The sequence below is a fragment of the Eulemur rufifrons genome, chromosome 2, assembly GCF_041146395.1.
Source record: "Eulemur rufifrons isolate Redbay chromosome 2, OSU_ERuf_1, whole genome shotgun sequence".
NCBI lineage: Eukaryota > Metazoa > Chordata > Mammalia > Primates > Lemuridae > Eulemur > Eulemur rufifrons.
Genome location: NC_090984.1, coordinates 60,306,563 through 60,322,112, shown reverse-complemented (window position 1 = coordinate 60,322,112; position 15,550 = coordinate 60,306,563).

The window sequence follows — 15,550 nt, the reverse complement described above, 5'->3', positions numbered from 1 at the left end:
TAGCTGTCCATATAATTTCTTTCTATTTTTAGTAGAGATGGGGTCTCGCTCTTGCTCAGGCTGGTCTCGAACTCCTGAGCTCAAACGATCCGCCCACCTCGGTTTCCCAGAGTGCTAGGATTACAGGCATGAGCCACCGCGCCCAGCCTAGCTTTTTAAAAACTTTTTTAGTAAAGATGAGGTCTTGCTATTTTGCCCAGGCTGGTCTTGAACTCCTAGCCTCAAGAAATCCTCCCACCCCAACCTCACAAAGAGCTGGAATTACAGGCATGAGCCACAGTACCCAGGCTTAGTTTCCTTTAATTTAGGACAGGCCCCATATTTGTGTGTATTTTTTTTTTTTTAACTGTGAATGACACTTTATTTAGTCATTTTTGTTTACAACTAAAACTCTGGGAATCCAAAATTGACATCCTTGCCCATGAGCTACTTACACTCAAAAGTTTCAACCTACAAGAAAGGAAATAATTAATCGCAAAACTTTTTTTTTTTTTTTTTTTGAGACAGAGTGTTGCTTTGTTGCCCTGGCTAGAGTGAGTGCCATGGCGTCAGCCTAGCTCACAGCAACCTCAAACTCCTGGGCTCAAGCAATCCTACTGCCTCAGCCTCCCGAGTAGCTGGGACTACAGGCATGCGCCACCATACCCGGCTAATTTTTTCTATATATATTTTAGTTGTCCATATAATTTCTTTCTGTTTTTAGTAGAGACGGGGTCTCGCTCTTGCTCAGGCTGGTCTCGAACTCCTGACCTTGAGCGATCCACCCGCCTCGGCCTCCCAGAGTGCTAGGATTACAGGCGTGAGCCACCGCGCCTGGCCGCAAAACTTTTAAATACACACACTCATCTTAAAAACTAATGATTTTGTGAAATTGTGCCCTGTATGGTTTTTCCTCAGCAAACAGGTACTGAGAAGATAAGGAATATACAGAGCATGCCCACGACAGTCCCACGCCTGGGGACAAGCTCATCCCCAATGTCGTGGGACAGGATTCTACACCATCGCACCCCAACGCTGTGCTCGTTTGTGCCACGTGGATGTGTGTACATCTTTTACGATGTTTATACTTTGAAGAGTCCAGGACACTACGTGCAATTTGGATTGGTCTGATTGTTTCCTCATGATTAGATTCAGCTTAGACATTTTGAGCAACAATACGACTTAGGCAATATTGCATACTTCTTATTGCATCACATCAGGAGGCACATAATGTCAATTTGTTCCATTATTGGTGATGCTAGTTTATTCATGTCTGCTAGACTTCCCCATTGTAAACATGTTTGTCATTTGTAATTAATTAGTAAACTAATAATAAGTAGAGTGATTGTTATGGGCTGAAACATGTTACCCCAAAGTTCATATATTGAAACTCTAACTCCCAGTATCCAGGATGTCACCATATATGGAGATGGAGTCTTTAAAGAAGTGATTACGTTAAAATGAGGCCATTAGGGTGGGCCCTAATTCAATCTGACTGGTGTATTTCTAAGAGGGAATTTGGACACACAGAGACATCAGTGATGCACACACACAGAGGAAAGGCCATGGGAGGACACAGTGAGAAGGTGGCCCTCTGCAAGCCAAGGAAAGAAGCTTCAGAAGAAACCAACCCTGTTAACACTTTGATCTTGGATAGCCAGCCTCCAGAACTGTGAGAAAATAAATTTCTGTTAAGCCACTCAGATTGTGGTACTTCGTTACGGCAGCCCTGGCAAACTAATACAGTGATTATCTGAGATCATGTGTATATCCCATTCTCTCACAACCTGGAACCTTTCTGTATTAATTTTTGCACTGGATGACAAAATGGCAACTTTTCAAATTCTGTCATCTCTTCTACATATAATAGCTGGCATCTGCCTGTCCATCTTTCTTCTCCCCTTGCTTCTTTCTCCTCTTATTCTTTGCATTTACTTGTCTTTAATTTTTTTATGTTACTGCATTTTAATTTTTTGATATTTATTATTTTTTACTAATTTTAAGAAAGATTTTACAGCTGTTCATACCATTTCTTTTGCATTTAATAATCAATCAAATTCAGAACTTTTTTCCTTGAAAATCTAATCTACCCTTGCTCCTGCTACAACACAAACCCCTTCTCTACTCTTCTTTGAGTGCTATTCTCTGCTGTCTTTCTTTTCTGTCTCTTCCTTTGCATTATCTCCCACCTTTCTGTAACCTCTCTAATCTCTGAATTTCAGCTATCTCACACTTTCCTCTCCAGTGTCCCTTAGGGCTGCTGTCCCCAACCTTAGGGCCATGGACCAGTATCTGTTAGCACAGCAGGAGGTGAGTGGCAGGCCAGGGAGGCTTCATCAGTATTTACAGCCACACCCCATCACTAGCATCACCACATCAACGCCTGAGCTCAGCCACCCCCTGTGCGCGTGCCGGCCCCCCGCCCCCCATCCATGGAAATATTGTTTTCCATGAAACCAGTCCCTGGGGCCAAAAGGGGTGGGGACTGCTGTCTTAGGACATATTCTCAACTGGCTGTAGGATTTCCTTCCAGTCCTCTTCTAAAATGCTCTTGGGTGTGTTAATGAATGACTGTCAGAAACAGCTTCGTGGCCTCATTCCAGGAGAAGTTACATTTCACTGTATGGGAGGCCCCTTTGGGATCTCACTGAACAGAAAAAGCTTAAAAGATCTGCTTGATTCAAAGCCAAATAAGCAGCTTTTTCTCAATCCACAAGTCATCTGTAAAGTCTAACATTTGAAGTCTCAAATGTTTTAGAGTTGAAAATTATAATTTTTTAGTTGAAAAAGGTACATTTTCTCCCTATTCTCATTACCTACTAGCACAAAAGTGCATTACTCAAATTTTCTACTCAAAGATTCCCCTATGACCATAGGGAAAAAAAGGAAACTTAAAAAAAAAAATGCCTTTTCCAACTTAACTCTGACCTTTGTAGAAATGGACTCATAAAAATATATCCCAGGAGACTTTGTATGTGGGTTATGAACATTCCATTGATCATCAGAGTGAAGACAGCTTGTCTTTCACGGACTCAGAACAAGAGAGCAAAAGAGGGTAACAGCAAGGCAGAGTGGATTTCAGTTCAGGCAGAGACTAATGAATAACCACGAGCACAGGTTCTGTGGCCAGCACACCTGGTCGAGCTCTGACTCTACTGCTGACCACCATTGAGTTAATGAGCTCAGAGACCTTGAAGTAAGTTTCCAGTCTCTCTCTGAGTCTCAGTTTCCTCGTCAGTAAAAGAGGGAGTATAATAGCACTTACCTCATAGAATTGATTAAATGAAATAAAGTGTCTGGCACCAAGTAAGCCCTCAATGACTGTTGATTATAATAATTATTAACATTTCTGTTTTCCCTTCATCGTAACGTTTCTGAAACATATCACCTGTACATTTACGAATATGAAATGTCCTAGTATAGTCCCATCAAAAGTTAATATTTTCCTAGTGAGCTCATGACTGGTTTTGTTACAGTTTAAATGGAAAGCCAGGCCAGACACACGGTGGGCTACATCTGTAATCCTAGCACTCCGGCAAGCTGAGGTGGGAGGACTGTTTGAGGCCAGAAGTTAGAGACAAGCCAGTGCAATAGCGAGATCCCCATCTCTAAAAAAAATTAAAAAATTAGCGAGGTGTGGTGGCACATGCCTGTAGTCCCAGCTACTTAAGAGGCTGAGGCAGGATTGCTTGAGTCCAGGAGTGTGAAGTGGCAGTGAGCAATGATGATACCACTGCACTCTAGCCTGGGCAACAAAGTGAGATCCTGTCTCAAAAAAAAAAAAAAAAAAATTTAAACCAAAAACACACGAAAAGAAACACAAGTAGGGCATAGTGGTGTGCACCTATAGTCCTAGCTACTTGGGAGGCTAAGGTGGGAGGATCCCTTGAGGCCAGCCTGGGCAACATAGTGAGAGAGAACCTGACTCCAAATTTTTTAAAAAGGAAGAAACACAGAAAGTCTATGACCCTTAATAACATAAACACTAGCACTTCATTTTCAGGTAAAAGGCAAAACTATTGCCTACGTTGACACATAAGGTAGGGTGCCTCCTAGGATGAAAACAACAGGTAAAGCAATGGGCCTTTCTGCTGAGAACTAAATCCTACCAAGAACATTTTGGACTTTGAGAACCAATAGTGTATGGATGAGGCCTGATGGATGGCCAGTGCCAAAATGTGTGTGTGTGTGTGTGTGTTGGGGGGCTGGATAAGACAAGAGGCTTGGGGGTTCAGTCTGTCACCTGTTAGCTATGTGATCTTGCAGTAAGCACTGAGTCTCAGTTTCTTGTAAAATGGGGATGCCACTAATCTGCCTGTTTAATTATGCTACAATCAAATTATCTAATATCCAAGCCATAATCAATTTTCCCCAATTATCCTGGTAATGACCAAGAAAACTTTTTTTCAGACTCATGAAATTTGCATATAGTTGTCATGTCTCTATATTGTTCTTTAATTTAGAACAGTCCCCCCACCTTTGTGTGTGGTTTCATTAACAATGGTATCTTGCAGGCTGGAAGCGTTCAGGTTCAGGCCATTTGTGTTGTGCTATGTTGAGAGGATCAAATCAGATACAATTTTTTTTAAACTGTGCTATGAAGCCAGTGAGGCATATTGGTTATGAACCTGGACTATTGAGTTGGATTTTGTAGGTTCAGATCCCAGGGCTGTCTCTACTAGCTGTATAACCTTAGTCAAATTATTATACCACAGTGTGCCTTAATCCTGTCTCTAAAATGGGGATAATAATAGTACATAAATTAACACATGTAAAGTGTTCAGAACACTTCCTGCACAGCAAGTGCTCAGAAACTGTTACTTACTATAGAAGACAAATTTTTGTTGTGGGATATGAGCTTCAAAATCTGTGTCTTAGCTAGAAAACAAATTCGCTCACTTAATCATAAACGATTTTTTTCCAGTGCTTACTAAATATCCACAATTAGGCACTCTGCTGCAGTAAGAATCAAACAGTTCCTGGATGGAAAAAGAAGTTCTAAGAGGCTGGGCATGGTGGCTCACACCTATAATCCCAGCACTTTGGGCGGCTGAGGCAGGAGGATCCTTTGAGCCCAGGAGTTCAAAAATCCAAAAATTAGCTGGGCGTGGTGGTGCATGCCTGTAGACTCAGCTATTCAGGAGGCTGAGGCAGAAGGATTGCTTGAGCCCAGGAGCTTGAGGCTGGAGTAAGCTATGATGACGCCACTCCACTGCACTCAAGCCCAGGCAACAGAGTGAGACCCTATCTCAAAAAAAAATATATATATTTTTTTAAGATATGATCTCTGATCTCAAACAGTTTACTGGAGTGAAATTACTCAAATATGTGAAACAATCAAGGTGGAGTTAAATACTGCTAATCTGAGTAAGCCTGAAGTTCATGCTGATAAGAGCAGAGAGAAGGAAGTAAGCGGTCTGTTGACCAAAATAGCTGAAGAAGAATGGATAAAAATTGACTAGTCAGAGAGGAGGGATTGGCATTATTCAGGCAAACAAGACCACTTCAGCAAAGGAACAATACAAGGGCAATAAAGTGAGGGTAGTGGGAACTAAGAACAAATAAGTGGCATGGGACCAGATTATGGGAGGCTTAAAATCCAGGTATAAGCCACTGGTCTTCATGCAGGAAACAATGAGCCATTTTAGTTTCTTGAGAATGTGGTATTAGCCAAGTAGAGAAAGTGAGAGTTCAGGCTGTGCAAAAACAATCCGCAAAGTGTAAGACTACTTTGTCTTTCACCTGAAAGATGTCACATACTTACGTGAAAGTTCATTAAAAGGTGGGGGTGTTAAGCAACAGAGACATTGCACCTGGAAACCAGGAGTTGGGTCCCACGCACCAATTCCTGATGTTTAGTCCCAGTCTAGGATGTTACCGACTAGTTAACCAAATTTAGCAGCGTCAGGTGCTCGCTCACCGGATTGTTATGCTGGTGATTGGGCCTTGTTTCACTGAGGAAAAAAAGATGGGAAAGGGTGAGAAAGTGAAAGGAAGGGCAGAGACGTGGGGAAAGGCACAGGTCCGAGGGTCGCTCCCAGATCCGGGCGGGGTCGGGGGTCGGGCGGCCCTCAGGGGCCCCCGGGGGCCGGCGCCTCCGGCGCGGCGCGTGTGCTCGCGGGCGGGGCGCCCCGCGGCCGTGGGCGGCCAATCCGGGCGGGCGTCGGGGGAGGGGCGGGGCTTGCAGGCTCGGGCTCCGCGAGTCCTCCTTTTTGCACACACACGAATACAAAGAGCCATACGACCTTCGGGTATCCTTTTTCCATTTTTTTTTCCTCTTAATCTTGTGTGCGTTTTCAACATTTTTAAAAATAGAGATCTGTGGCAGTGCTGGGGTGAGGAAACTGTTGCTAAGGGGAATTTGCTCTTTCCCCCATTTCTTTTTCTGTCTCTCTTCCTCTTTCTTTTTCCTAGTCAAGGTTTCAAATATACCAAGAAGTTGAGACGCAGGATGGCCGTGTACTAACTACCGTTTCCAGCCAAATTTATAGAGATTTTTTTTCTTTTTGTTATCACATTTTAAGAACTGGTAAATTTTTGTGGTTAAGGGATTTTAAAAATTTAGCCTCTTGGGAAGTATAGATTTCTTTTTTTAAGCGGGCTGAAGGGATAATGTAAATTTCTGCCACAGGCAACGTCGAACGAAGCAGAGAGAGATTTGAGGCTCCCCTCACAAAGCCGTTGGCGTGCGCGTTTTACACACCCTCCCCCAGAACCAAAACCAAGTGGCTGGGATGTGGCAATTGTCCAAGGCCAATAGGTTAAAAATATTGGGATATTATAATTGAGACACTCATTTCCCTGGGGAGGGAGGGAACCCTTCTTACAGTGTGTCTTGCATACACATTTTCATTAGGACATTTCTATGTGTGTGTATGTGTGTGTATTTCTTGAAACAAGTAATTTCGTAAAGATTTGTCTTGGGGGTTATTCTTTGTGTATATGTACAGTATGTGTATATGTGCCATATCAGATTTTATTTTCAAAAGTGATTACCTTTGGTTTTATGTGTGCAAAGTAGCCCCTTGGATGTGAATTTTTTTTGTCGTCTTCCTAAATGTGATCAAAACAGGATTTCGTGTGCAAAGTAGAGCTTAGAAGAAATCCTATGCTTAGCATACTTGGGCACTTTCTTTCTGTGTGCGTTTACCAAATTTTTCTGCTCCTCTTCTAAAGCATCATATTAGTGAATAATTAAATAACTGCCAAGGCGTATGTAGTCCATGTGGCAAATGAGAGTAGGCAATTTATTGAATCTGCGGTCAAAGCCTTCTTTAGTGACTGTTTTGCCTAAGTGGTTTTGCTTTTTATTGTCTCACGTTCTTACGTGTACAGATGTGTATATTTTGGCCTTCATGTGTGGTTTGGTTGATGTGTTCAGAAGGCAAGTTCTCTCTTGGCTTTTTGACAAAATGGTCGTTTATTGGTTGGGATTTGTTTGAAAAGCTTCACAGCTGGCAAAGTATCAGGAAAAGAAATCCAGTCAAGTCCAATTCTCAAAAACTATTCACGGTGGTGGGGGGGGGGGGACCAAGAGGAGGCAGAGGCAAATACTAGGAGGGATAACAAGTGCACTTTGGTTATCTTGCTGCATTTTTGGAATGGAAACTTTCTCCCTGTGTCTAAGAGTCACAAAGAGAAAAGTGTATGAATTAGAGGACAAGAAGCTCGGAGCAGAGCTTCCAATTAGAGGAGCCCTATTCTCACTTAATTCTGTTACAGAGCCACTGTCTAGGAGTTATGGAAAATGCCCATCTCCAAATGTGTATTTGCAGATTGGAGTGAAAGCACAGGAAATTTTGTGGGGTGATGAGGGAGAAACTGGAATGTCACAAGTGCAGTAGCAACCAGGAGGTAAAAAAAAAAAAAAAAAAAGGATCTATAGAGTTCAAATTTCATTACAACAAAACCTCTGTATGATGATAATACATTTCCATTTCTCAGCTAATGTGTTACTGTTTCAAGCAGTATTTAAGACTCCTAAGTAACCCTTGCAATAAAATTATTTGTACAAATTCTGGAAATTCTTAGCAAGTGGCCCTGTGGGGGGCCCCCTCTGGTTTCTTACCTGAATTAAATGTATTTTTATTCCCTAACAATGCAAGTCAGATCAGTGCTTAATAAATACTGGTTTGAAGGTGGATCATTCTACAAGTTTAGACCTGCATTTCTTTGAAATCTAGTCAGATTCTAGTGACCTTTGTGATTGTCATAGCAGTGATGAGAGGAATTTTTAATGGAGTTGTACCCTAACTCTTCTGCATCACTGCAGGTCATCACATTTACTTTTATAGCTTCTCAGAAAAGGGAGAGCTCTCCTAGAGCAGTACACAGCCTGTGCCCTTGAGTTCCTAGGCTGATTTCAGTATGTAGGAACCTAAGCACATATCCACTGTCCTCTGCTTTTTCTTTGTAAGAAAGAGAACTCCTCGCACGAATATATCGTTGGCTTGGCCTTTTTTCCAAAGCTAAGTCAAACTAAGCTCAGTTGATTTTGCGTGGGAATCCTCAGGACCCCTAGAGATGAAAACTTCTTTGAACTAAGAGGAACTGCTACTTTGCAAGTGATATCTGAAAGATTTGTAATCAAGGCCAGCAGGAACTAAAAGCTGGCCACCACCAAACGTATAAAGTCGATTTGTGGCCACTGTACTTATAATCGTGTACACACCGCTTTGTGAACGGCAAAGCACAAAAGCGAGTAAACAAAAAAACAAACTAAAGATGGCGTCTGTCGGCCTTGAAAAAGCCTCGCAGTCGTGTCTCTCCCTGAAGAGGCCCCTCCCCTCCCTGGCTCCTTGAGTGACTGTGAATTGCGGCCAATAGTGTCCCTGGTTCTGCTCCCCTCACCTCGTCCAAACGCCAATCAGCCGGAGCCAGAGGGCGAGCGGGGCGGTGCCTCCCCGCGTGCGCGCTCTGGGCGAGTACACGGGCCGGCGCCGCGGATTCGTCGGTCTCCCGCACGCCCGCCTCGGCTTCGCTGAGTCAGCCGGCGCGGTAACGCGGGGCACACGCGGTGGAACACCCGTAGGGCTGCTAAGGCGGGACCCCTGCGCCAGTTCCCGCGGCGAGCGCCGCCCTCTGCCCAAGTCCTCCGACCTTTCGTGGCCACATAGTCTACCTGCGGTGACACAGCGAGATCCCTGAGTGCATCTCGGGCCATTCCACTCTCCACCGCCCTCCTTGAATTACCCCTTTCCCTGGGACCTCCAGGACACACTGTGTGGTTGGGCACAGTTGCATGTCGCTCTGTTCCTTGTGGCCTGGAGAGCAGTGGCCGATCTCTGGGCTTTCTGCGCCGCTGCAATCGTTTGCCTGTAGCTGAATCACACTGTCTCATCGGAAATGATTCTGCTGTCCCTGGTGCCCACCTTGTCATCTTTGACTAATATTTAATCAACTAACATTTACCGAGGCCTCGCTGGCCAGAGAGTTCTAGGAGATGGTTTTTCATTTTTTAGTTTCTCCAGAAATGCAGTTAGAGTCCTTTATGTTAGGCTCGTTTATATGAAAACCTGAAACGGCAAATTTTAATCTTATCAACTTGCACTTTAGCAAATGTGAATAAAAAGCACCGTGCTATGCTGGGTTAAAAACTCTCGTCCTACTTCTACAAGTATACTCGGAATTTTTGGATTCCATGGAATACTTTTGTTTAAGACCCCATTATGGCCTCTGGGTCTACAGTCTCTTTTTTACCACTAAAAATGAGGTGTGGGAAAATACTGTTTTATGGTATTTGCTTACCTGCCTTTGTGTGATAAGGAATTCATTTCTGATAGAAATGGATTTTGAGAGGACCTTTTGACAGGTGAGCCATTTTGCACCTTGAAGTGGAGGAGTAGGGCTGAACAACACAGCAGGAGCTTTAAGTGTCCATTTTCCTTATTTATTTCTTAAAATGAAGATTATGATATGAATTGCCATGCTTTCAGTAATCACATTTAAGGAAGTCCATTGCTAGCATGACCCTGAATGAGTCTAGGGCCCATTATAAAAACATATATCATCTAAGTGATATCAAATCATACATATCTATTACATAGTGAGAAAACTTTTATTTTTCATAGTTTGGAGGTGAATTCAGTCAAGCAGAAAATTCAAACTCAGAACAGGGAGAACATAAGCAAGGGAACTGCCAAGAGTATGATATATTTAGTCCTAACAAAAATACATGTGACTTGGGAGGAAAGGGATAGTTAAAATTATGGACAGTCTCACCCTGAACTGTCTGTCTAAAGCAGATGAATTTTCTTTTTCTTTTTATCTAAATATTTATGAAAAAATATCAAAATGATTGAAAAGTACATTTTCCAGGCCCATTTCACATGTATTTAAATTAGATCAATACTGAAATGAACCCCAAACACATATTAATATTTTTATGCAAACCTAAATTTGACATCTACTGTCATGTTGTGTTGGCAATTCATCATAAACTTGAAGATCTTTTTCTTATTATCCAATTCTAAAAGTTGATAGCATTTTGCAAAAGGCATGTATATTATTCTATGGTGGTTAGTCTTTGTTTATTCATCTTTTTCTTGAACAAAAATATGAACTCTTGGTTTTCAAATAAATTATCTAGCAATCTGAAATTGCAGAAATTGACAGTATTAATAATTTAACAATAATGATATAGATATTACTAGTGTTAGCCATTGCTTTGCCAAACATTCCATGGATTATTGAATTAAATAGTTATGCATTTTGAGAAGTAAAATAAAGATATCAGAATAAAGTTGGGTATGTTAATGTTGGCAGTGTTGAGTGGGCTGGAGAGCCTTAAGCCAGTGATAGAAAAAAGCAAGAGTAATTATGTCAGGTTTGGAATGTTAGAGGAGAAGAACTTAACAGGTTGTAACAACAGATAATACAGTAGTGTCTATAATAAAGTTCTATTAACATTTTGAATTATTCATACTGAGAAAAATCTGTCTCCAAAGTAAAAAGAGTGTCTGTATAGTGTACAACTTACTTTCCTCTCTCCACCCCAATAAATCTTTGTCCTCCTGCATTCATCTTTTTCTTCTCTGAAGACAAGGGGAAGAGCTTGCCCTCCTTTCTTACGTTGGGAGGCTCCTTGCTAAAAGAAAACTTATATCCTTTCCTAATGTCTTCATTCATTATTTTCTTACGGGCCATTTTCCTTCTGCTTTTTAAATATACCGAAGTTTTCTATCTCTTGAAATACTTCAGTCCCTAAAGCCCCTTCTGACTTCTTTACTATTTCCTTCCTTCCTTTCATAGTTAAACTCTAGAAAACTTGACTTCCTGTCTTGCTTCCATTTTGTTTCCACCCAATTCCTCTTTCATTTACTGCATAATATTACCCTCATTACAAAAAAAAAAAAAAAAGTCTCTCTGGTCATCACCAATAACCATCATGGACAAATAAAATTTATTTCCTTAATTTTCATCTTTTTTAACCACTTTGCTGTGCTTGTCACAGTTGATTAGGTCCACTTTCTTGACATTTTTCTCTGCTTTGGCTTCCATGCACTCTTTTTTCTCCCACCTCACTGACCATTCTTTCTCAAGTTTCTCTTTTAATGAAGCCTCTTCCTTGGATTGGCTTAAAGTGCTGTCCTTGGCCTTTGCATTTCACACTTCACACTTACCCTTTGGAGAGCTCATTCACTCTCTCAGTTTCAACTACCATCATCCTCTTGCTAAAGATTCCAAATATGCATTCCAGCTCTGACCTTCCTTTTGTTTTTGTTTTTCAGTCCCAGTCAGTTGTTTTCAGGACTTTCCACTTAAATATGCTGCCATCAGTTGAAATTTAACAAGTTAAATAAATACAATTCTTCTCTAACATACTGGTGCCTCCTCTAAACTGCCTCATTTTTATCATTGTGTGGGTGGTACCATCCTGTGACTCTCAGGTTTATAATCTTGTAGTCGTCTTAAATAACCAATATCTCTACCCCTCATATTTACTAAGTAAAGAAGTATCAGTTCTTCCTCCAGGATTTTGAACCTTCATATCCACAACCCTCATTCTCATTAATTTACTTCTGGGACACTTAAGGAGTCTCTTAATCTTTTTTTTTTTTTTTTTTTTTTTTGAGCCGGAGTCTCACTCTGTTGCCCAGGCTAGAGTGCCATGGCATCAGCCTAGCTCACAGCAACTTCAAACTCCTGGGCTCAAGCGATCCTCCTGCCTCAGCCTCTCGAGTAGCTGGGACTACAGGCATGCGCCACCATGCCCGGCTAATTTTTCTATGTATATTTTTAGCTATCCACATAATTTCTTTCTATTTTTAGTAGAGATGGGGTCTTGCTCTTGCTCAGGCTGGTCTTGAACTCCTGAGCTCAAACTATCCTCCTGCCTCAGCCTCCCAGTGTGCTAGGATTACAGGCGTGAGCCACCGCACCCGGCCGAGTCTCCTAATCTCTTAACCATTCCACTGCAGGTATCTAAGAGAGGAACTGGCAAACTACAGTCCATGAGCTAAATTCAGCTTGCCACCTGTTCTGTATGGCTTACCAGCTATGAATGGCTTTTACATTTCTTAGATAAATAATAAATATCATGTTTTTGTGACATTCCAGCATCCATAAACAATGTTTTATTGGAACACAGCCATGCTCATTTGTTTACGTATGGCTGCTTTCATGCAACAATGCGGAGTTCAATAGTTGTGACAGAAACCACATGGCCTACAAAGCCTAAATTATTTACTATCTGATCCTTTACAGAGGAAATTTGCTGACTCCTGCTCTAAGAGTTTCCTTAGCTTGGTTTCAAAGTCCTCTGTCAACTCCTCACCTTTCTGTGTAAGCCCCTTTGCTCTGGCCTCTCACATGTACCATGTTAAATCCTATGATGTTTGTTTTTTCCTCTCTAGAATGTCTTACCACCCTACCAGTTCATCGTATACGTGACTCAAGGATCAACTGGAGGCTTTTCTTCTATAAGAACTCTTTCTTTTTTTTTTTTTTTTTTTTTTTTTTTTTGAGACAGAGTCTCACTCTGTTGCCCAGGCTAGAGTGAGTGCCGTGGCGTCAGCCTAGCTCACAGCAACCTCAAACTCCTGAGCTTAAGTGATCCTCCTGTCTCAGCCTCCCGAGTAGCTGGGACTACAGGCATGCACCACCATGCCCGGCTAATTTTTTCTATATATATTTTTAGCTGTCCATATAATTTCTTTCTATTCTTAGTAGAGATGGGGTCTCGCTCTTGCTCAGGCTGGTCTCGAACTCCTGAGCTCAAACGATCCGCCCACCTCGGCCTCCCAGAGTGCTAGGATTACAGGCGTGAGCCACCACGCCCGGCCTATAAGAACTCTTTCTTAGCATGATTTCATTCTTTTGATCTTTCCATTATTTTGAACTAGCACCTCAGGAATTTTTCATTCTATGCTATCTTTTTAGGACTTGTATTTTGTTTTGTTCTTTAGATAGTCCATGTTTAAAACATTCCATGTTCTTTAGACATTCCCGTTTTCAAAAATGCTGTAAGCTCCATGTGTGTAGGGACTTTGTCTTCCCTTCATTTGAGTACTTGGTAGGTGGCAGTCCACTCTGGTCAATCATCCTTTAGCATGGTCTTGCATATAGAGAATTTTTAGAAACTGGAAACACCTCTTTTTTCTCCTCACTTGCTCGCCTTCTCTAAGGGGGATATATGCAGCTAATGAAATTAGTATTTTGTTGGGGTTTTAATCACTTACCCAGCATTTAAGTTGTTGTTTGGTTAGTAAATATAATGTAAAATACTCCTTTATTATCTGCCGATCCCAATTCTTTCCATGTCTTAGAGTTTAGGTGACAGACTATAGCAGGGGACAGGGAAATTAAGTCAGGAGTAGAGTCCCTGGAAATCAAAAAAGAGTTATTTGAATGCCCATTTCGCTACACTACACTGTAGGTTTTTACAGATAGGTCCATTCAAGAAAACATCTATTTGTTGCCCTGAATGTGACATTCTGAAATGGATATAGTATGGTAATATACAAAGCAGAAAAGCAGAAAAGAAATTGAGGAGCAAATTGAACTCACAATAGGAAAATATATTTAGCATTAAAAAGTGGCAGTTAAGTATTAATATTATCCATAGTCTAAGGCCAGGTCATGATAGTAAGTACATTGTAAATGCTCTGCATTACCTTTCTAATTTGCATCACAGAAGGTTTTATACCTATAAATACATCCTTGTAGAGTTGAATTTATTGTTACTTAGAAATTTGATATTAAATTTAGGGGCTAATTTCCCCAAATTCTATTTGAAGCCACTGTATTTTATTCGAGATTAGGGAATCAGGATGGGTGTCTGGGAATGGAGCACAAAAAGGTTACAAGAATAATCATAATATGATCCAGCTACTATATGTGGAGCACTGGCCATGTTGCCAGCACCCTGTAGGTGCCTTACATACATTACGTGTTATCTTCCCAAAGACACTCAAAGTAGGCAGTGATGAGAAAACTGGGACTCAGAAAAGTGAAATAATTTGCTCAAGTTCACATAGCTCATAAGTGGTACAGCCAAATGAGAACTTTTTTTTTTCTTTTACCTACAGGGCAGTGCTGTGTTGGAAAGATGACCAAGGAAAGACCATGGAAGGGGAAGGAGAAGGGCTTGAGGCAGGCACAGACCTGGTAGGGGGGAAGGCCTCTTGCAAGAAAGAGTAAGCGTGTAAGGCAAGAAAACTGAGTGTAGCAGATGTCAGTTTGGTACCAGAAAGGGATGAGAGAACCCGGTGTCCCAATGTAATGCATCTTAATTTCTGACTTTACAAATACTAAACCCAATTGGCAAGCATTTGTATAGTATCATCTACTATCACCAAAACATAACTTTCTTTTTCTCACAGCATCCATGTTATGATTAAACTCCTTGCATGATGTTGATTAAAAAAAAAACAAACACAAAAAACCCACAAACAAGCCTTGCAGGAGCAGTGTAGGCCCTTATTTAGGAAGGAAAAGAATACATAAATGATTCTTCTCTAAATTGGTATAGAATTGCTTAGTGCTTTCCTTTAACCTTTAGTTTTAATTTGGTTTAACCTTTAGTTTCAGGTTTAGCTGTGCCTTCCAGTGACTCTAATGACAGGGAAGCTGTAAATGGAATTGAGTTAAGTTCCTGCAAAAAGTGAATAATCAGGCACAGAAAAGCCATTTCTTCAATATAAAGGGTGGAAAGAGCAAATTGAAGACTAGTCTTTAATAACCAAATGTAATTAAAATTCATTGTGAGATTTATGTTTTAGTACCTCAGAGGCATTGATATGGCCTGTTTCTGAAATGAGATTGCCGATTCCAAAGAAAAAGGAAAGAAAGCCAGCCTTCAATATATAGAAAATTCTCATAGCCTCCTCCTCTCCTTTTAATTGTGATATTCTCATATAATTTACAGGGTAAAAGAGAAATGTGTCTCTGGAGGAACTTGTAAACATACTTAAGGTTTTGTCACTTATGGAACTTCAAGCAGAAGGATTCTTTTTCTATAATCAAGTATCATTTAGAAAATGACAATATTTATTAAGTTCCTTGGAGTGTTTTCTGTGGTACAAATCAAACCCTCCTCTTTTTTTTTCTCCTGGAGTAGTTCAGTTGCTTA